The sequence below is a fragment of the Schistocerca americana genome, chromosome 6 (assembly GCF_021461395.2).
Source record: "Schistocerca americana isolate TAMUIC-IGC-003095 chromosome 6, iqSchAmer2.1, whole genome shotgun sequence".
Lineage (NCBI taxonomy): Eukaryota > Metazoa > Arthropoda > Insecta > Orthoptera > Acrididae > Schistocerca > Schistocerca americana.
This window is the reverse complement of record NC_060124.1, coordinates 359,907,131-359,929,941: the sequence shown is the minus strand read 5'-3', so window position 1 is coordinate 359,929,941 and position 22,811 is coordinate 359,907,131.

The window sequence follows — 22,811 nt, the reverse complement described above, 5'->3', positions numbered from 1 at the left end:
ATCATTTTATATGAGAAAAAGTCAGCTTGGGAACCTTCAATCGAAACCATGTCAGCTATGCATATCAGCAAGCAAATATTCTCAGCAAGCCAGTCACTAACACCAACTTTGATACACTAAAGCAACCAGTTATGAAAGGAGCTTGTTACATCCCCATTTCATGTAATTGTCATTCATAACTATGGAATTAGCTCAATAATTTATTGTAGTTTTCTGCTGTTTTTATTGTATTTATATATTGCTTGGAGAACAGATTCATAGGGAGCAACTAGTTTTATTTTGCATTTCACATCAGTAACCTTTTCTATGATCCCATCACAGATAAACTGCAATATGTGGATTTATGTGTAACTGAATATGCATTCATACCAGTAGCAAACAAAGTGCTTTGCTTCTTTTCTGTGTAGAGTCTTGGGAATTTTCCATCAAGTCCTTTTAAAAAATGCCCTGCAGCCTGATGTCCAGAGCAACAGACATCTCACCATTTTAGCACCTTGTAATTGGCTTAACATCAACCAAATAAAGTAGTGGAAATTTTCCATTGAATTCTTATCCAAAAATTTGTCCAGTAAATTGGCACTGTCTAGAATAACAGTCATATCCCTTTGATTGGACAAGTATCAGGTGGCACTTTTTAGCATTTTCCCTACTGGTACACTACTTCCCCACCTTGTAAAGAAACAGTGGACATCATCAGCTAACAGGGGTGACTAGAAAGATTTTCAAGGAGACTCTTCCTGAGGATGTTGTGAATATGCCTAGCATAAGTTTCAGTTCTTGTCAGGACTCAGTTTTGGTCGAGATTTGTTAAACTTTTTACATTGAAATGTAAGTGATCACTGAGTTTACTGAAATTATAGTCAAGAGGTATATTCTGAAAAGACTACATTTCTGTTTTCTCAGTTTTTTTGGTGATTTCACTCTTTAGGCTGGATCTTGTGCAGAGCCACTGTTTTCGGGATGATTGTTAGTTGGGATGAGGACTTGCTTTTTTGTTTGCTAATTGATTAACACTCTCTCATGTAGTGTGAAGTGAATGATTGAATAGATTTCTCACTTTTCTTTGAACACTGAGTATGGATCCTGTGTCAAGTTACCATTGGGTAAAGTCCTTGTATACTAGTGCAACCTGGGCTTTCTTCTAACTACTAGGCACAACTCTTTTTTCAAAAGATGTGTAATAGATTTTAGTTAAAAGATGGGCTAACTCAAGTGCTAATTCAATATAGAATCTGGAGCTTTGTCCTATTTTAGTGATTTCAGCCACTTCTCAATACCACTGACACTAATACTTATTTCACTCTTGGCTTCTCCTTTGTAATGGAACATCTGAGAATGGAGCTTAGCATTTCTGCTTTTGCTTTACTACCCAAAATTGAGTTCCTGTTTCATCCACGAGTACATAAATGCTAACATGGTGCCACTAACAACTTTTGCATATGAACAGAATTTCTTTGTGATAGATCATTTGACAATATTGTTACAGCATTGCTCTCTTGACAGCCAACTGCATTTCACTCAGCATCTCTCTATGTATGGCCCTACCCTTTGTTTTACACATATTTTGTAGTAGTTTCTGTTTCTTTAGAAGTTTCTTTACAGCAACTGTATACCATGGAGGATGCCTTTCATCATGTCATCATGAACTGTTCTAAGAGGTACATGTCTACCCAACTATTCTTTTACACTTGGTGCATAGTTACTCTACATGCTCCTGTCTTGTACTAAAAATTTCAAGTTCTTCATTGACACACGACACTACTGATTTTTTATCTAGTTTACTAAAGGTATAAATCTTTCTACTTGTTTTAGTTGCCATTTGTACTTGGGTAATTATTGTTACTACAGCTGCCTAATGGTCACTGGTACCTTTTCCAATGTGAACCTGTTCAAAGGGGTCAGGTTGGTTTGTTGCCACTGGGTCTAATGTGTCTGCATTATGAGCAGGGTTCCAAACTAGCTGTTCTAACAAGGGAAGTCTCTCAACTTGAACAGGAATTCCGTGTGCCAATTTTATTCATAAACTTTATGTACGACTGTGATTAGGATGGTGAAAGCAATCACTTGTGTTACTCTTAGTTTGCCCACTGTCAGACTTTAAAAATGTACATGAGTTGCCTCAACAAAATGCATGAAGCGATATGGGGAATCACATTTGGTGAAAGCAGCATTTGCACAATCTTCAGAATCACATTCTCAATCTGCAAATTCAACTACCACCTGAATCACATTCTTGATATCAGCAACATTTGTGGGAGTATTCTACACAGTTGCTTGCCAGAAATATTGAAGTGTAGGCTCATATACTAAAGCAGACAGCTGGTTATGAATAACAGAATGCATTTTTGCAATGAAAATTTGATTTTCTAATTTAGTGGTGAAGTCACTGCAAAGAGTCCTCATAGAGTCCATTATCCTTCTTGTTAATATTTTATATTGCCACAGGAAATATACTTCCAAAGGCTGTGAGTGTATTGTTTCTTGGTGGAATAATCACACATTCAATGTCTTTATCCATGAATGAATCATTTACTATTGTTGTGTCTTTGTGAGCAGTCCAAGAATCACAAAGTAGTATTCACTCCTGGTTATTTAAACACTGTCATCATAACATTCATGAAAAATTATTTTAAATGGCTTTTTGACATTTTTTCATTTGTGCTAGCTTCCAAAGGTATGTTTTGTGAAAGGTTATCTGCAGTAGCCCTTTTAACTTTTGGGCCAAATGTTCCTTCCTGAAGACAAATATACAGTTCTTTTGTTAGCTTCCCATTCATTGAAAGTCCAGCATCTATTGTATAATTATGAGTTGTATTGTGTGTAGACTTAACCAAGGCAACTACTGATTTTTGTCCGCCCCCCCCCCCCCCCCCCCCCGTTTTTTTAAGGTAGTGTTGGACCGTAAGTTAGCTCATAGTTAAATCAAGTGCAGTGTAGCTGTATCTGAAAACTTGCAGTTGTCTGGTTTACTTCTTTGGCAGTATGGTCATGTTCTGTATTCTTTCTTGAGACATGCTATGAAGTGGCAAGCCATTTAAATTGTGTGTGCCCAATTAGCCTTGCTTTTTGCATTGCCCAAAATTTTAGGTGTCAGTAATGAACACATTTTCCTTCATTCCTTTGTATGTCAAATTGGGTAGAATGTGTTGCTTTATCTCCAGTTCTTTGATTGCCTTGTTTCCTCAAAATGGATGTTCATTATGTCTGTTTACTCCATATAACAAAATATTACTTTGATGTTCAATGTGCTTTTTATATATGGATGTCTCCTCAATAATAAGCAATAGGTCACAATTTTCTGTGGAGGTGTATGATAATCATCATAAATTCAGTTCAAAATGTTCTTCTCAAAGTTTTGTTAAATACTAGCAGTATTGGAATTTTTTTCTGGTGAAAGTTCACAGTCACCAGAACTGTTATCCCTTCTTTGAGAAGCATAGTTTCCACTGCTATCACTAGCACTACAATCGTGATCATCATTAATCACATTATCACCTATAAAGTCATTTTCTTCATACACTACCCTATCCAGTGTAACTTGATTTGAGCAGTCAGATAAATACTGATGTTTCTGAACAAGCATATGCACCAAACACATTGCAAAAGTGTCATAATCCTGTCCTACAGAGTCTTCTGTTGGATGGCACAACATTTAAAACATTCCAGAGATCAACGATTTTGTTCATTTTTGCTGTTTGTGTATGATAACACTGATATGTGTATACTAAACATGTCAACTATTTTCTGAAGCAACTGACTGACTGCTGTGTTAACCCTTCACCCCCTTCCTCTATGACTGCAAGTGCTCTTGTGTATAAACCAGGAACAACACAATCACACTCCATCACAGGCTGTAAGCTAGAATAGGCAGTGAAAGATGATGCAAAAGAGCAGAAATTGTTCAATTAGATGCAGTTGTTAATCTTTTCAAATGATGATGATGATGATGATGATGATGATGATGAGGCCCCATACTCCAGGAGTGTAGGGGACAATGTGGGAGACCCACACTGCTGACTAGGCAAGGTCCTAGTGGAGGTGGTTTGCCATTGGCTTCCTCTGACCATAATGGGGATGAATGATGATGATGAAGACGATACAACAACACCCAGTCATCTCGAGGCAGGGAAAATCCCTGACCCTACCGGAAATCAAGCCGGGGACCCGATGCGTGGGAAGCGAGAACTCTACCGCAAGACCACGAGCTTTTCAAACAAGACAATGCAAAGTGGAATACATTGCTATTCAGAACATAGATGATGCAGTGAGAGACAGTGAAAGAAGACTGCTGCCACGCCTGATTGCAAATCATTGCCTACACTGTGTGGCGAGTAGCTATCTCCCTAGTTCATAAAATTGTATTCAATTCTGGATTTTACTTTTCAAAAAATGGCTCTGAGCACTATGGGACTCAACTGCTGAGGTCATTAGTCCCCTAGAACTTAGAACTAGTTAAACCTAACTAACCTAAGGACATCACAAACATCCATGCCCGAGGCAGGATTCGAACCTGCGACCGTAGCGGTCTTGCGGTTCCAGACTGCAGCGCCTTTAACCGCACGGCCACTTCGGCCGGCTTTTACTTTTCAAATAAGCATAGAAAGAATGGCTATAATATGCAGCCTGTAATTTTGCAACACATTTACAATTATGTAAATGGCATTATGTTATAACCTTTGTTGATAAACATGATTTATATATTAACATTTATACACAAATAATTGTTAGCAAAAGTCATCTTTTGATGAACATATGCAAAATGATATACAAATAAAAAGTTAAACATACCATATATTAACAAAAAATACAACTTTCCAATATCATTTTTAAATTTAATCCATTATCCATATGATCACAAACAAAATTTCATTAGTGTTTGACCTGATCTGGAGACAGCTCATTGCTTTATGAAGATGTCAAGGCCTGACTTTATATTTTGCGTCCAGTCACTCATTTTCAAGCCTACATGTTTTCTGTTCCTTGCTATTTTTATTTTACCACTCTGATTTTGAGGAAGGAAAACATACTACATACTTTTTATATCTTTTCTATGATTTGTAATTGTGTGATCTCTTATGTTTTGTCTCTTCCATGTCATCAAATGAACCAAGGCTGAGAAAGTGTTTTTACCTTTTTATTTGACATGAAGTAATACATGCTGTAATTGTGTTGAAACAAATGTTCAGGAAATTATTTTCCTATTAATTGAACTGTAGGTACAAAACCTACAATATAGTGTAAGAATTCAAGATTCATTGGTAGGAAGGGCACCTGTTATCTTTGATGGGGAATCATTGGCAGATGTAGAAGTAACTTTAGGTGTGTCTTACGAAGGTATGTTGGGACCCTTGCTTTTCATGTTGTGCGTTTTTCATCTGACGTACAGTATTAACAATAACCTCAGACTTGCAGACAATGCAATTATCTTTAATGAAGTATTACATGAAAAAAGCTGCACAAATATCCACAAGATCACAGTAAGATTTCAAAGTTGTGCAGAGTATGGAAACATACTTTAAACCCTCAGTATGCTAAAATTATGCATTTAAAACATGCAAAAACTATATGCTACAGTATAAGTCACTCACAATTATAATCATTCACTTGAGACAAATACCTCAGTGTAATGATTTATGCCAATATCAAATGGAATGATCACATTGACTCAACTGTAAGTAAAGCAGGTGATAGACTTTGGTTTATTGCTTGGATATTGTGTAAATGCAGTCAGTCTACGAAGGAGGTTGCAATAGCACACCAAAAAGTTGCTCAAGTGTGTGGGCATATACCAGATGGGATTAACAGGCCACATACTGAGTAGACATGTCTGAAAGAACAGACACCATGCATCATATAATTTGATAGGCCTAGCTGGGCAATGGATCCACCATCTTCAGTGCGGAAGCACAAATACGTCCAACCTCTTGTGGAAATCTCAAAGAGTGAACAGGGAGGAAATGGACAGGGGCTGCGGGTAGGTGGTGCTCGATTGGAATGTGAATTACCAATGAGTGCTGAGATGGTCCACGCAGTTGCGATAACACTGTATCCTGGATGGTGCAGTGGCTATGTAGTGTTTCAAGAATTTCTGCATAAATTCTAGAACCACTCAGCCTTCTACCCTCTCGAACACATGATATTTTATATACGAGTGTGAGAGAGTGTAATCCTACCTACTGTGCATCGCATGTCTGTGTGTGCAGGTTTAAATTCAGTCGCAGGAAGAATGTAGATGCAGAGGTCAAATGGCACTGACAAGTACCTGTTTGGCAGTCCATGGATGTTTAGTGAGTGCATATGAGAGGATCATGGCGTATTTGCATAACTCTGTGATAATAGTGTCAGTGACTATTACGAGTGAAAAACATAACTCTTAAAAGAGCTCTTATTCCAGCCTGGCTAGAGGCAAGATGTTTTTCATGAATCCTGTGATATAGATTTATGGTTATTAAGCCAACTCTTTTGTGGATGTAATTAGATTTGTTTCTGGATGAGGTGATATGAGTGACTTACAAGAAGTCAGATGTTTATGGGAGAAGGGAGAAGTTTGTTCTGTATGAAGTTTTAATATATCATTAGTTGGTGAAAAGTAACCTTTGAGTATCTACTTATTTCACAAGTAGAGGGAGAATTTTAAATATTCCTGTACCTAGCATCACTCTTCAGAGAAGAAGTTTAAAGAGATTCTAGAAGCCAGCGAAGAAGATCAGCTGTGGACAACAAGTAAGTCATCTCGTAAAAGGAGTGGAAGTTAGTATATTTACTTCACATGTAAATCGTTGTGAAAAGCATTAGAACATGGCAATCATGGCAGGACAGGAGAAACAGGAATTCTAAGACCAAAACCTGAGGAAAGAAGCTGTTGTATGTTGCCATAGCAACTAAACCAAATACGACAAAAAATTTACTCCAAGATAATGGAACATGCTCCAGTATTTAAAGGTAAAAAAAATTTGAATTGAGAAATAGAGAAAAAGATTCCAGTGTGTTTCTCTAAGAAGAAATATGCCTAGAACACGTCAATAAATAAGATCCAGTGTGGGGAGTGTAGAGCTCTCACACACATCACAGGGATGCAGATGTGGAAACCAACATCCAATGCCGCCAGCACCAACTGCTGTTCACCAGTGCTGACCTGCCTCCACATCCCCTCACTGACATAGCACAAATTCTCCGCCGGGTGAGCATAAAACAGAACTTTATTGTTATAGTACACAGTGGTACAAACTGTTCAGTGAACTTTATTAGTGTAGTTATCATACTTAAAGTTAGTTAAATGCTTACAAGATCTAAAGCTTGCAAGAATATGGATGACATACAACTCGAGAGCCAGCTATGGCAATGAAAGTTAGTAAGGAAGTGCCTGACTGTTCTGAGTTAGTAAATTTAATCAAAACTCAAAATGTGACTAAGTGAAAAACTAGAATCAGTAAATTCTTGATTAGATACCCAGAGCAAAGCTTTAAATGCTCAATTAAATGCCCAGTGTGAAGCTTTAAGTATTCAATTAAATGCTCAATTGAAGGCTCAGAGGGAAATTTTTGGTTTGTTAAACGCCAAAGTCGATTCACAAAGTAAAGAATTTAGTAATCTATGCGAAGTCATGGGTGCTATGAAGACTGAATTCAAAGCATTAAATAATAAAGTAGATAATTTAAAAATAGATTTAAAGAATTAATTGACTAGTTCCTTGACCCTTCAGGTAAATCAAATGTTTACTGACCTTAGTCAGAAACAGAATGATAATTTCCTAGACCTATGAAAAAAAGTTGGAATTTAACATTGTAGACAGATGTAATACTGAGAATCCGAAATCAATGAAAAGTTAGGATCCTTTGAAAATGTATGTAATGTTGAGTTTAATGCTGTAAAGCAGGGATTTAATACTTTAAAAGAGAATGCAGATAAGCTGAACGAATTAATGACTGTCATTCAGTCACAAATTACAGGTGTAAGTACACGAGTAGACAATGTAGAAAGAAGCTTCAAAGAGAAAATAGCAAACTCTAATATTGTAAATGTAAGTAGTCTGGAGGAAGAAGTTGCAGAAATTATAGATAAGAAAGTCACTGAGAGAATAACATCCGGGAATGTGTCGTCTATTGCTTCTTCCAAACTTACTGATACCAGGAAGGGCACAGATGACCTGTGGAGAGAAGTCAAGCTTATCCAGGACAAAGTAGAAAAACAGGTAACATCACTTAATGTTGTGTTAACTAGTGAAGCAGTTACTGATATGCAATGGGCAGAATTCAGCGTTATCCAGACAATTCCCTAAATTCTAGCCCAATGGAGATGTACATCTGACACATTTCTTGAAAAGGTTTAACCAAATTTGCCGAAAAATTGGGAAGATTCAAAAAAGATTGAATGTGCTGTGGGTTACTTTTTAGGGGAAGCTGCAGAATGGGAGACTGTAAATATTGAGAACTTTTCTTCTTGGGCAGATTTCCAAAAGAAATTTAAAGAGAAGTACTGGTCTGCAAGTGCCCAGGAAAAATTAATATCTGATCTGTGGGCCCCAAAATATTACAATAGCACTTGGGTTACTATGAGGAAGTATTTCAATTGGCATTTAACACAGGCAAAGTCTTTAGGTAAGCCAATGGAAGGGGAAGGATTAGTTCGAATTTTAATTAGATGATTACTAATCTATGCGAGGAAAGATATTTTAGGTAGTGGTTGGAAAACAGTAGAGGAGTTGTTATCTTTTGTTGATGCCCTTGATGCATTGAATAAGGACTGCAATGGGGGACATGAGAGAAGCCTCTGCTAATGATGTGTCATTAATAACACATTCGGGCGTCCCCTGGGCAATGGCTCTAAGCCGGCAGATTCTCTCACACCAGAAGCATCACAGTAGAGCGACATAATGTCTCGAGGAAAACTGGATAGGTTCTTATCAGAACCTTGCAAAGAACAATTGCTGAGTGAGCTTTGTCAAAAAACCAAATGTTATGCACTCTGCGTGCAAGAAACGCATAGGGACATCCAACACCGACGCCCCATGGTTCCAGGGATGAAACTAGTAGCAGAAAGACCACACGCGCAATACAGGAGTGCTGTGTTCACCAAACTGGACCTCCAAGTGAGGATGGCGGATCACACTGAGGAGAGAGATATCAAGATCATCACAGTGGAATTTGGTGAATACACAGTGACCTCACTGTATAAGCCCCCAAATGTAGACTTCCACTTTGAATCACCAATAAAAATCAGTAAACAGAAAACGGCTTTCATCATTGGCGATTTCAACAGCCATAGTCACTTATGGGGATATGAACAAGAAGACAAAAATGATGAAGCCGTTCTGGTGTGGGCTGAGTCAAACCACCTGTCACTTATCCACTACAGCAAACTTCCCACATCTTTCAACAGCAGCAGGTGGCGCCATGGATACAACCTGGATCTCCTATTCATCGGTGAAAAAATAGCACAACAGTGCTTTAAGTCCATCTATGCCCCCATCCCAAAGACACCACATCGCCCAAAAATGTGCCAAATGTTGCCAATAGTTATACCATGAAGAGTAAAGTTCAGAAGGAGATATAATTTCAGGAAGGCAGACTGACCAAATTCACCAGAATACTAGAAGAGAGAGTCCAGACATATAGCCCAGATCCAGAGAACTATGACAGCTTCGTGGACACCATCAAAACCTGCTCACGAGCGTCTATTCCAAGGGGATGCAGAACAGGTAACACACCAGGACTCACCTAGGAAACAGTAGCCCTGCTGCAAGAGTATCAAATGCTCTTCAAAAGAAACCCCTCCAGTGAAAAAACCCTCACCATTTATTACCTCCTGGATATCAGAAGTGATAAGAGAGCAGTGGACCAAACTGATGGAGGAAACTAATTTTGGCAGAGATAGTCAAAAGGCCTGGAAACTCATGAAACACCTAGCCAATGACCCCACCAAACCAAATCTACACGCAAACGTCACAGCAGACCAAATTGCGCACCAGCTTCTCACAAATGGGAAACCACCAATATACGACAATCTAAAGACAAAAAAGAGGGGCATAGAACGAAACCCCCCTCAGGAGACCGAAGAACTATCCAAGCCATTTACCTTGGCAGAACTGGAGAAGGCGATCAGTAAGTGCAAAATGCGAAGAGCAGCTGGCCTTGATGATATATGCATTGAGCAAATAAAGCATTTTGAACCTGTAACAAGGAAATGGCTAGTCAATATGATGAATAACTGCATGACATCCTGCAAAATTCCAAAAATCTGGAGAAAATCGCAAGTCATTGCCATCCTAAAACCAGGCAAAGAATGTGACAATCCCAAAAACTACAGGCCAATCTCTCTGGTATGCCATATGTGCAAGGTTTTGGAAAGGATGATACTCCACAGAATCACGGATGCCATCGAGCCTCCCCTGATCCCACGACAAGCAGGCTTCAGACAGGGCAAATGCTGCACGTCACAGGTGCTAAAATTAACGCAACACATAGAGGGTGGGTTCGAGAACAGGAAGATCACCAGGGCTGTCTTCCTAGACCTATCAGCAGCCTAGACACACTCAACCACCGACTGCTCCTGGGGAAAATATACGCAATGAGTAAGGACTACAGACTAACCTTACTGATTGGAAACCTACTCCAGAATCAAATATTCTTTGTGGATTTTCAGGGACAGAGAAGCCAGTGGAGGATACAGAAAAATTGCCTCCCCCAAGGAAGCGTACTGGCCCCAACACTTTTTGATATATGTACTAATGACCAGCCCTTCCCCCAAGGCACCGATATCGTCATATATACAGGTGACTGTGGCAATACCGCTCAAGCAGACAGCTTTGAAACTGTTGAACGGAATCTTTCAGAAGCCCTCGAACAGCTTGCCAGCTACTGTAAGGGGAACCATCTCAAACCCAACCCAGGGAAAACCCAAACCTGCGCTTTCCACCTAAAGAACAGACAATCTGCAAGAAGACTACAACTTAACTGGGAAGGAGTCCCCCTGGAACATTGCGAAACACCAAAATACTTAGGGGTCACCTTGGATAGAGCACTCACCTATAAAAAGCACTGCATGAACACTAAATACAAAGCAGCCGTGAGAAACAACATTGTGCGCAAACTAACAGGCACTACATGGAGGTCACAGCCTTTAATAGTGAGAACCACAGCTCTTGCTTGTGCTATTCAACAGTGGAGTACGCTTGCCCTGCATGGTATAATTCTAGCCACGCCAAGCAAGTGGACATACCGCTTAATGAATCCTGCGGCATCATCACAGGCTGTCTGAGACCACCCCCAACTGATAAATTGTACTGCCTGGCAGGCGTGCCCCCACCAGATATTAAAAGGAAAGTAGGGGCCAGGAAGGAAAAGACAAAGGCGTTGAACTCATCTGCCCACCCACTGTACAAACACCAGCCAGCCCGCTGTAAACTAAAATCTAGAAAAAAGCTTTCTGCACACAGCAGAAAACATCGTCGGGACACCGCTGCAAGTGAGGCTGGCAATGTGGCGAGAAGAAAACGCGCACCTTGGGGAATGGTTAGTCCCAAACGAAGAACTCCCTCCCGGCCATATGGAAGGATAGATGACATGGAAATGTCTTAACAGGCTGTGCCCTGGTATCACACGATCCAAAGAGAATATGCGCAAATGGGGCCTCTCAAATGAACTGGCGCTGTGTGACTGTGGACACACTCAAACCACCATCCACCTCACGCAGTGTGTGCTGTGCCCAAGCACTTGCACCATGAAGGATTTGATGAATGACACTCCAGAAGCACTGGACGTGGCCAGGTTCTGCTCCAAGACTTCATAAAATAAAAAAACCACTTGACCCTGCTTATATATCTGTATACTCTTATACTCTTTTTTTTATTTGTTATATACTTGATATGTATGCGTTAATCATTCTGATTTTATGTACAGTGCTTCTGCCACAATTAAATAAATGAAATGAAAACTTACACCAATGTGAAAGCCTGAACTACAAAAGGAGTAGCAGGAATAATTTTAAAAAACATGAGGCTAACTTAGCGAGAGTACACCAATGCAGTAAGAAAAAGTATGACGACAATTGTCAGAGGAAGCACCCTCCTTCAAATTTAGGTCCAGTGACTGCTCAAGGATCTGTACTGAGTAACAATAGAACACAAAATGGTGATGTGATATCTCATTTTGATCACCAGCCTGTAATTAGTAGTAATGAGGAAAACGTGGTTTGATCTGGATCCAGGGCAGGGACCTAGGTCGTGGAGATACATTAAGAGGCCTTGTTCCATATGAGTATGTTAACTTTACCCACAAAATATCCACAAAGGAATGGTTGCTGCATGAAGAACAAAGCTTAGCTACCAATAACCCACAACCTATAACAGCAGGTGCCATGGAAAATTCTGAGGTTAACATATTTATAGATTCAGGGAGTGAGGTATCACTCATCTCCAACATATTCTTTCATTCATTACAGACTAAGCAACACTTACTGCTATTGCCAGTAACTGGAGTTTACATAGTCAGAATAACAGGAACAAAAAGTAAAATTGTGAAATACGAAACCCAAGTGAACTGCAATATTGGAAACACGTTATTTCATTAAATGCTGTTGGTAGTAGAAAATATTAATAGAGATGTATTGTTGGGTTTAGATTGGTTATTAGAGTTTAAAATTATCTTAAACTTTACAAAAATCTTCTTTGTTTTGGTAAAGGGGACAGTGCATGTTGGATATCATTTGTGACAGATAACTACATTGGAAAACAAACAACTGAGTGTTAGTGTTTGTGATTAACCAATACGGCACCATTGGTGCCAAAGATCAATAATGTAGATCATGTATCACACCAAACTGACATACAAGACAAAGTTAACAAGTCCTTAATATTAACAGATCAACAAAGACGAAATTTATAGAAAATTCTAATGGAGTGTGAAGTCGTATTTTCCAATCTTCCAGGTTTTATCAGCGACTACATCTGCATATTTGAAATCAAAGATGACTCCCCATTCCTTTGCAAACCATATCCAATACCTGTAAGTTTGGAGGAAGCAGTTAGGGATGAAATTATAGAATGAAGTTCCAGTGTAATGAATAATCCTCTGGTCGTGATAAAAAAAGCTATGTTGGGGAGGAAGGGGGTGCAGAGGTAGGGGGGTACGATTAGTGTTAAGACGCACGTACATTGAATAGTCATATAGAGAACAAGAGAGACTGACTGATTAATATTGACAAATCGTTATTCCAATTTGAAAAGGCAAGGTTCTTTAGCATGATGGATTTGACTGTGGGATATTGGCAAGTAAAGTTATATCCCGAATCCTAAAAGTATACAGCATTTTTTGTTTGGTGGTAAATCATATCATTTCAATGTATTGCCATTTGGACTTAATATCTCTGTGTCCATGTATTTAAATGTGCATTAGATGAGGCACTGGGAGAGATTTATTAAAGGCTTTGATAATATATGTAGACGATATCCTGATAATATCAGCTACTTGGGAAGAATATTGTTTAACTTTGTGCAAGCTGTAGAAAAAATTTAAAGAGAAAGGTATTACAGTGAAACTGTCTAAATTGTACTAGGTATTACAGTGAAACTGTCTAAATTGTACTTTGTGCACCAAGAACTTAAGTTCTTAGGTCATATTGTAGGGGTAGAGGGAATTAGACTGGACCCGGAATGCGTAAAAGCTATCAAAGAATGTCCACACCCCAAAAACATAAGAAAATTAAATATGCTTATAACCTAAGTGTACAGTGACCAAAATGTAAATTAAGTAGCAAACATACATACATATTCTAGGCCACTGATGATGCCTTGCAGAAAATAAAGGTGAAATGCCTATGGCACTAAAATTGTTTTATACAGTTTCTGTCAGATGGTCCATAAGTAAAAATTATCAATATACTGTAATATTACACGCAACTGAGGAAGACAGGACTACAAAAGTTGAAGATGTCAATTAAAAGGATTTATAGGTAAGACAAGATACTATAGATGGTACATATGAGGGCAAGAGCTAAATGACATAAGAATTTTATGCTTTCTAAGAAAAGGAGTACCGTGGATTTGGGATCAAGGTCCAGATGATGCATTTGAGAATGTTAAAAGAGCGCTTGTCGAATCACCAATATTACATCATCCTGTGATGGGTGAAACATTTAAAATTTTGACAGATGAATCTGATTATGGTACTGCTGGCAAAATTTTCCAAGGAGAGTGGGATCCAAATAATGTAAAACACAGAATCATAGCTCTTACAAGTCATAGCCTAAATAGGCATGAACTAAATCATACAGCTACCAAAAAAGAACTATTGGCAATTGATTGGAGTATTCAAAAATTTCAAACGCTAGTATGGGGATCAGAAAACCATGTTTATACAGATCATCAAGCTTTATCCTTTCTAATGAGTATTCAATTATTACACAGGAGGTTAACGTGTTGGATGGTTTTCCTACAGGATTATGATATTAGGATACAATATGTAAAAGATTCCAAAAATGAAGTACCTGATGCTTTGTCTAGGCTACCTATAGGAATGGAAGAACTGAAATGTATGGAAGGACTCGGCATTATTTTTGCCATTAATTTTATGTCAGCAGAATATCCGAACATCAGAGTAAAGGAAATGGCTCAAAGAATAACAGAAAATATTCATCATGATTCCTATTTTACAGAAATATTCTCTATGTGTATTCAGAACTCATTACCTCCTAATGAAGTAGGAAAATGGAAAATTATAGGTCACAACTTGTTTTGGTGAGACAGTGTAACATCACAGCATTGGCGCTTGTGTATTCCGAAGGTAATGGAAGATGCACTTGTGTGGTATGTTCATACAGGATATGGACACTTCGGAATCAAAAAGTGTATAGCCCATATGAGTAAGTTTTATTATTTTAAGAAGCTAGGGCATAGAATACATTTTTGATAAGAACTTGTGTAATTTGCCAGGAAGTGAAAGAGCATAATACTCATGTGAAATACAAAATGTATTCTATTATTTTTGTGTCATTACATGATCTCACAGAGGCAGATTTTTTTGAACCAGTTCCAAAAGGAAAGGGAGGAGTATCATACATTTTGGTCATCATAGAATGCTGGTCAAAATATGTTAAAGTATATCCCATTGAAAAAACAAATACCCAAACAGTTGTACACTGTTTACAGCAATACTTTCTGGAAGTAGGTAAACCAAAATGGTTGCTTAAGGATAATGGCCAACAATTCGTGAGTAACAAATTTAAAGAATTCCTACTGTGGGAAGATATTTGTCAGGTGTTAATATCCAATTATAACCCATCATCAAACCCGTGTGAATGAGTAATGAAGGAAATTGGAAAATTATGCCGTACTTACTGTCATGAGAAAGATATGTTGTAAGCAACAAAAATTAAGGACTTTGAACTCTTCCTTAATGAATTACTACACCTATCAACTGGGTTGATGCCTTTAGAAGTTATAGATAAACCCTTTATAGGAGAACCTCTAATTAAATGTTTTAATTGGCCTGAGCAACAGGGTATTGATTACGAAGTGAATCAGGAAATAGTTGCTAAGAACTTAGTTGAAAAAGCACAACAAAGAGTAAATAAGCCAAATGAAAAGGCTGTAAAACCTCAGTACAATGTCAATGACATAGTTCTTATAAGACAACATCTTCAAGGCTCTGCTCTGAAAAAAGAGACCCGTAAGTTTTTTCAAAAATATGAAGGACCATATGGAGTACAAACAGTGATCCATCCTAAGACATTATTTTTAGTAGATCCTACAACTGAATCGGAAAAGGGGAAGTACAATGTAAAAGATGTGAAATTGTATGTCCCCCAGAGACACATTCTGAGTTAACGGGCGGAGTGACGACCATTGGATCACGAGCTGTTTTCGGTGTTTCTTCCAAAATAGTTTTCCTACACTGAATTCCCTTAAAATCTTAAACTATTCTGTCATCTATTCCTAACATCTATTAATATCCTGTAATCTTATTACTTAGTAAACTGGATATGACAATAAAATATCACCAAAAAGAAATGATATCTAGACAATACAAAATTGAATAGATTATTATATTTATTGATAATATAATATGAGGTAACTAATGAAATAACTGTGATACCAGAGTGTATAAATTTTCTATTTTGTATAGAGTATTTTATACCTTTTATGAGATGTGATGTAAATGGGAGGATTTGTATAGGTTTCGAAAGGAGTGGGTACTGTTGATAAAAGCATGGTTTACAAGAGCAAATAAATCATGGCTAACACAAAACACACATCACACCTTTCAGACAAACCTCGCAAACAAGTATGCCTGATTTTTCACCATTTGCTGTTACCATAGGGTTGCTAAGATTTCCTTTGGGGACCTCAAGGGTGAAGTTGAGAATATCTGTTCTGTAGAAGACGATTTAACACCAAACCTCCTCCGGCATCTCACTCAAGTATCTGAGATGTAGGGATCCTGGGGAAGGGGGGTGGGAAGGGTTTCCTGTCTTTGGGGCTATCTTCTTTCTCTTCTTTGATCTTAGCAACCATATCTATTTTTTTTTCTTTCCTTTCTTACTTCTCATTTGAGGACCTATCTATTTTTTTTCCCCTCTTTCCACAGCCACAAAGTTATATCGCCGAAGTCCTTCCATGTTTCCATGGTTTATAATAACCTACATCTTATATTAAGATAAGAAGGCCGAAGAATCAGACTACAAAACACACATCTGCATACACACAAAAATTCATTTAGACACAAACATTCAAATTAGAGACTAAAACGCCTGTCAAAAAGTGAGAATCGCCAGGTATTGCAGGGGAAAAAATATGTGTACACAGGGAAATATGAAAACATATATAAACTACAACAATTCCACATCACATATGTATATAAGAACTATGCCGATTCTACATCGAGTATACATAAGAAAGAGAATGTAAGCCAGAGTGGAATTAATTGGGATAGTCATTTAAGAAAAGTCAGAGCAATAAGTACTCTGATGAATTGATGAATTGATGAATTATAGAATAGACTTGAATAGTATATGTAGACATATTACCTACTGAGAGTATAGAAGTTGAGAAGTTGAGGACTCTAGGGATTGAATGATGTATTAAAAAGTGAATATGAAATGTAAAATAGGTTTGTATCTTTACCAGAGAATACCTAATTATCCTATACATGGAAACATATACTAGAGTAATGAACTGTGAGACCTACTCAGAAAGGATAAGAGGGGCATATCCAGAATTTGCTAAGTATATAGGGCAGGTGTACCTACATGGAGATAGGACGACTTGTGGCTTAAAAAATAGGGATGTTTTATTAGGGGCATACCTACCAGAATGGATAGTGGAAGTGCTCTCATAAGATCAACCCACAAGCAAGGTATAGGTACTGATCCTAGGAGAAGGGGACAGTATCATGACAGAAGTCACACATTTTATAGGGGTTATTCTGGAAAGTTGGAATTCTATGAACAATGGCATTATTATGTTTCATGAAAGTTTGTAAGGGTCAAAAGAACACTGTCATTTTGCCCAGAGTTCCTCCAAACTACAAAAAATAGTAAGAATAGTATGCACTAAGGAAAGGTAGTACAAAAGAAGAACACCTGGAATTTACGATTGGAAATAAAGAAGGAGTCCTCACAATTCCTAAATACTAGGAATTGTGAGGACTCCTTCTTTATTTCCAATCATGAAGAGCTGACTAAAACCATGAGTGAATGCTCATGGCTTAATATTAAAGTAGGATGAGAGAGAATAGCCAATTAGTAAGTGAAAGATTATTCATAGTTATTGAAAGAAAAGATATGTGTACTGTTAAAATATGAAATTGTTATTATGTGTGATACTGAGGGGAGGGATATGTAGTGTTTTGAGAATTTCTGCATAAATTCTAGAACCATTCAGCCTTCTACCATCTTGAACACACAATATGTTAGATATGAGTGTGAGAGAGCGGAATCCTACCTACTGCACATCACATGTCTGTGTATGCAAGTTTAAATTCAGTCGCAGAAAGAATGTGGATGCAGAGTCAGATGTTTATGTGAGATGGGAGAAGTTTGTTCTGTATGAAGTTTTAATATATCATTAGTTGATGAAAAGTAACCTTTGAGTATCTACTTATTTCACAAGTAGAGGGAGAATTTTAAATATTCCTGTACCTAAAATCACTCTTCAGAGAAGAAGTTTAAAGCCAGCGAAGAAGATCGGCTACGGACAACAAGTAAGTCATATCATAAAAGTAGTGGAAGTTACTATTCTACTTCACACTTTAATCATTGTCAAAAGCTTTAGAGTTTCCCCGACTGCCTAGTGAGCAAAATGCAGCTGACAGCATTGATTGCCTCCCTTTCCTTTCGTTTCTTCCCATCTTCACCTTCAATTTACAGATAACACAGCTTCAAGAACCATTTTTACGTGAGGAATGTGGGAATACACTATAGTCCCCTTTGAATTACTCCCCTGGTGGCAATAAAATCAAGATCTGACTAACTACAGTGTAAGCAGTTATTCTTCTCTCAGACTCTATACACAAATTAAACAGGAAGAAAACCTAATACATAGCAAAATGTGAAGTACATTCTGCCTTGCACTTCATAGAATTTCAAAGCGTAGATGTACGTATAGACTTGTGTCAATTAGGATTTCATTGTAAAATTAAACTTGATCTTACAACTCGCATCTTCAAATTTCATAAGAGCACACTTTTAATAGCAAGCTTACTAACTAAAAATATTTATGTACTTACTTTGCTGTGTAGGTACCAAAATCTAAAAGAATTTATGTAAATTTTGTTCATTACCCCAGTCTTTCTGTGGTATTTTTTATTCACGTTAGTCAAATTTGTACATAGATACTTTCTTAAATTAATGGGAATTATTGAGCAAGTGTATTTATTTTCACTCCAATGGTAATTGCATGTGTTTATAAATGAATTATGTGCCTTGAGATTGTACTTCTTTGCAGGAGCAATGTAATTATGAGACTTGGCCAAAATGTTTTTGGTGTCACATAATTCCATGCAGCAAATAAAAAATTATCTTTAGATTAATACGACGTAAACAAAGGCAAATCTATCTGAAGCAGAATGATTTTGTATGCAATTTTCATTGTACTTTACCTTCAAGTTGTACTGTGTTCTTGATAAGACCACGCCCAATGTAACGAGTAAGAAGTGCCAAATGATCCTGAAGTGCTATATGATATTTTGAAACCAGTGTTTGTAGAAGAAATATTTGTTTAGCCGACAATGGATATCTACCACAGTTCATAGCCTGCAAATAAAGTACATAAGATTCAAAAACTGCTGCATATTATTATCTCCAATTCAACAGACTCATAATTTCATTGAAATTGTTTTCTGACACTGGCACACAAAAGGAAGTAAGGAACTGACAGATTCTCTCAATCTCACCATACTAAAGACTGAAACCTTTGTTTGCTGCAAACAAAAATGACATTAAAATGTTTTTCATCACTTCCAATGTTACCAAGCATCGTTGGCATCAAAGTTCACAACAGAGTATCTGCTGTCTTACTAAACATGTATAAACACCATGATTATAGAAATTCAAATTCACTTACTATGCAAACAACTTTTTTATCATAATAAATGGACCAGAATCCAAATAATTTAATCTACAAACATGGCTGCTGTTAGAAAATCAAAACCAAATGATGATGAAACACCATATGTGAAATATTTATATGTAATATACAAAGATAGCATTATCAGTAATAACAGCATAAGTACAGTAGTCAGTTCACAAGAACTCATCAACCTGTATAGGATTCACTATGTCGCACACAAATCTTTACACTTTGTTTATTTCTATTTAGTGTGCCAAATAAGCAGCGTATCATAGTACTTTCAAAAATGTTATATTTATATTCTTATACCTCATCACTGTCATGTTGAACAGTTTCCAGTGAGAAGCTTGGTCTGTTTGGAACATGAGCAGCCAACATCAGAAAATTAGAAGATGAAAACAGGTTTAAAGTAGAATTTTCAGTAAATGACCATTTATGCCAATAAATAATTTGCAAACGCTGTCTTTCATCCCCTAAAATTTCTGTTAATTTTGTATATCTGATGAACAGCTGTTGAGTGTGGTAAAATCTTTACTGAATTATTGTAGTGCATATAAGGGATACCTGTTTAGGGAAGACAAAAGCAAAGCCTTAGGGCAAACAAAGACTATGCAGTTACAATACTGTTGATATATATGTATAAAAGGTTGTATTACTGTGGCTTGTATGACCAAGTATAATTCTTTGTACATTTTTTGTGCAATTTTGTATGTATTATTCTTTGTACTACTTAATGTAAAATTCTGTATGTTTCTCTTCCATAAATTGTTTCTCATAAATGTACTTTTTGACAACATCCATACAATATTTATTGTCTATGGGTGATAAATAAATAATAAGTAAATAAGCTTTGCCATATAGTCCTGTTTTTTTCCCAACATTTTTTTTTGTGTTTACTCTGGTTTAGTCCACACCTCTTTTTTCAACATATTTGCCAATACCTTTCAGCCATCTGTCCATTGGTCTTTCTCTTGGTCATTTCCTTTGCATCTACATTTCATGTACCTTCTTGGGAATCCTCTTGTTTTCCATTCCCTTTTAAGCGCCTATACCATCTTAGCCTTGATGTTAACATCCAGCTTTACAAGGATTCCTCTTTTACTATTTCCCTTACTCTTTCATTCATCATCGTATCTCTCCTCATCACTCCTATCCTACTTTTCAGGAACTCCATTTCACATGCTTGTGATCTGTTTGCATCTCTTTTCTTCATTACCCATATCTAACTCGTGCACAATGGCAGCAACAAATTACGAATATCTGAATACTTTTTACAAAATAAATGAGGAAGCATGGAATAAACCATGTTCCTGTAACAAAACAACAAGAAAAGGTTTGAGTTGCAAAAACTGTAAGAGGAAATTCCATTACTTATGTGTAAATGCAACAAATACTGTGAAAAGCTGGAAATGTAGTGATTGTTTTCATTCTGAATGTGACGATATGAACGAAATCAAAACAGACCTGTTAAAAATGTGTGTGTGCAGAAAGTTAAGGAGTGAAGTCACAATAGTAAGAAAGGAACTTAAGTATTTGAAAACAGTTATACGTGTACTAACAAACAAACTACAGAAGTGAGTCAGCCAAGAAAGAAATGTGTAAAAACTACAGATTTGAAGCATCCAGCATAAGACATGATTCACAACACAGCATGCATACAACTATGCAGAACACAGTTCAAAAAGGAAAGCAATCTAAGGGTGCAACAATGAAAATGCAAACCTTTGCTCCTGAGAGTGAGTCAGTGAGTAGGAGACCCAAAATATTCGTTGCCTCTGATAGTCATGGCAGAGACTGTGTAAGAAACATTTTAAACTTAGCTTCAAATAAATATGATGTTGAAGGGAGGGTGATACCAGGTGCCCCCTACTAGTGTAATATTTAAAAAAATGCAATGACCTGCATAAGCTGACAAATGAAGATTTTGCAGTTATTTGGGTAGGGGCTAATGACATAGCAAAGAATGAAGCCAACTTGGCAATTCATTTACTACATAAAACCTTGTCAGAATTACATAATACAAATGTGATTGTAGTTTGTGTACCACACAGACATGTCCTGCCTGAACGGTCTTGTGTAAACCAAGAAATTAAATCTGCAAAAAAAAGAAAAAAAAAAAATAGTGAAAGGATTCCATAACACTTGTTTCGTTAATATTCCTAGTAAGAAGGAGCTGTATACCGCACATGGACAGCACCTAAATGCAACTGGTAAAGAACTAATCACCACAAGGATTTATGAATGAGTGGAAACAAACAGGCAAGTGTACAAAACAGCAATAGAACATAAATGGAAGGATACTTTAGTCTCAGATACAGAATCAGTGAGAATTGTTAGTGGCACAACTCCAGCACAAATAACAACAGAATCCTTAAAAGTGAGTTCTGTATGTGTGGAGAGAACAATTACTCAAGAAATAAATATACCCAAGAGATCAGTGCAAAGTTAAAAGAAGCAGCAAATGATGTGGCAGGAAAGAAGACGCCATATAAGAAGAGAGAACTACTTCCAAAAAGAAGAGTAGCAACTCAATCTCAAGAAAAGAGAATACCAACAGGTGGAATAGGAAGTCAACTTGAAGAAAGAAACCACAACCAAGAGACCACGATTTTTGGTGGGATCAGCAGTGGTTTCACAGAAGAAAGCAGTTAACAAAGTGAGTCATCAGGTGGATGAACAGGTGTGTGACTATCATATGTTATGTTATGTTATGTTATGTGGTTTATTCATCTCATTACATACAATTTTCAAATCATTTGATTTGATGTACAGGAGACATGTCAAGGTTTACAAAAGAAACTTTTTTCACTTTTTTAAGAGAACTACAAAAGTTTACATTATATTTTACATTTCTAAGTTACAGCTACACATGTACATAAAATAATAAATGTATTACAATCCCTGTGTTCAGATTGTGAAGCTGTCCTCAATGAATTCATCGACAGAATAATAACACTTTTCCACCAGGAGAGTAAAGAGCAATCTTTTCAGTGAACCAATCTCCATTTTAAATATATTACTGCCTTTTATTTTATTGAAAATTTTTAACCCCATATACTCTGGCGTTTGGGCATAAAGTTTTAAACGATGTGTTGGAAGTTTGAAGTTATCTCTGTGGCGAGTGCTGTAGTTGTGGTCAAAACGGAAATTGTCTAGTGTATGTTGATTTCTATATAGGAACACCACCATCTCATATATGTAAAGTGAGGGGATAGATAGTACTTTTAAATTTTTTAACAGTGGTCGACAG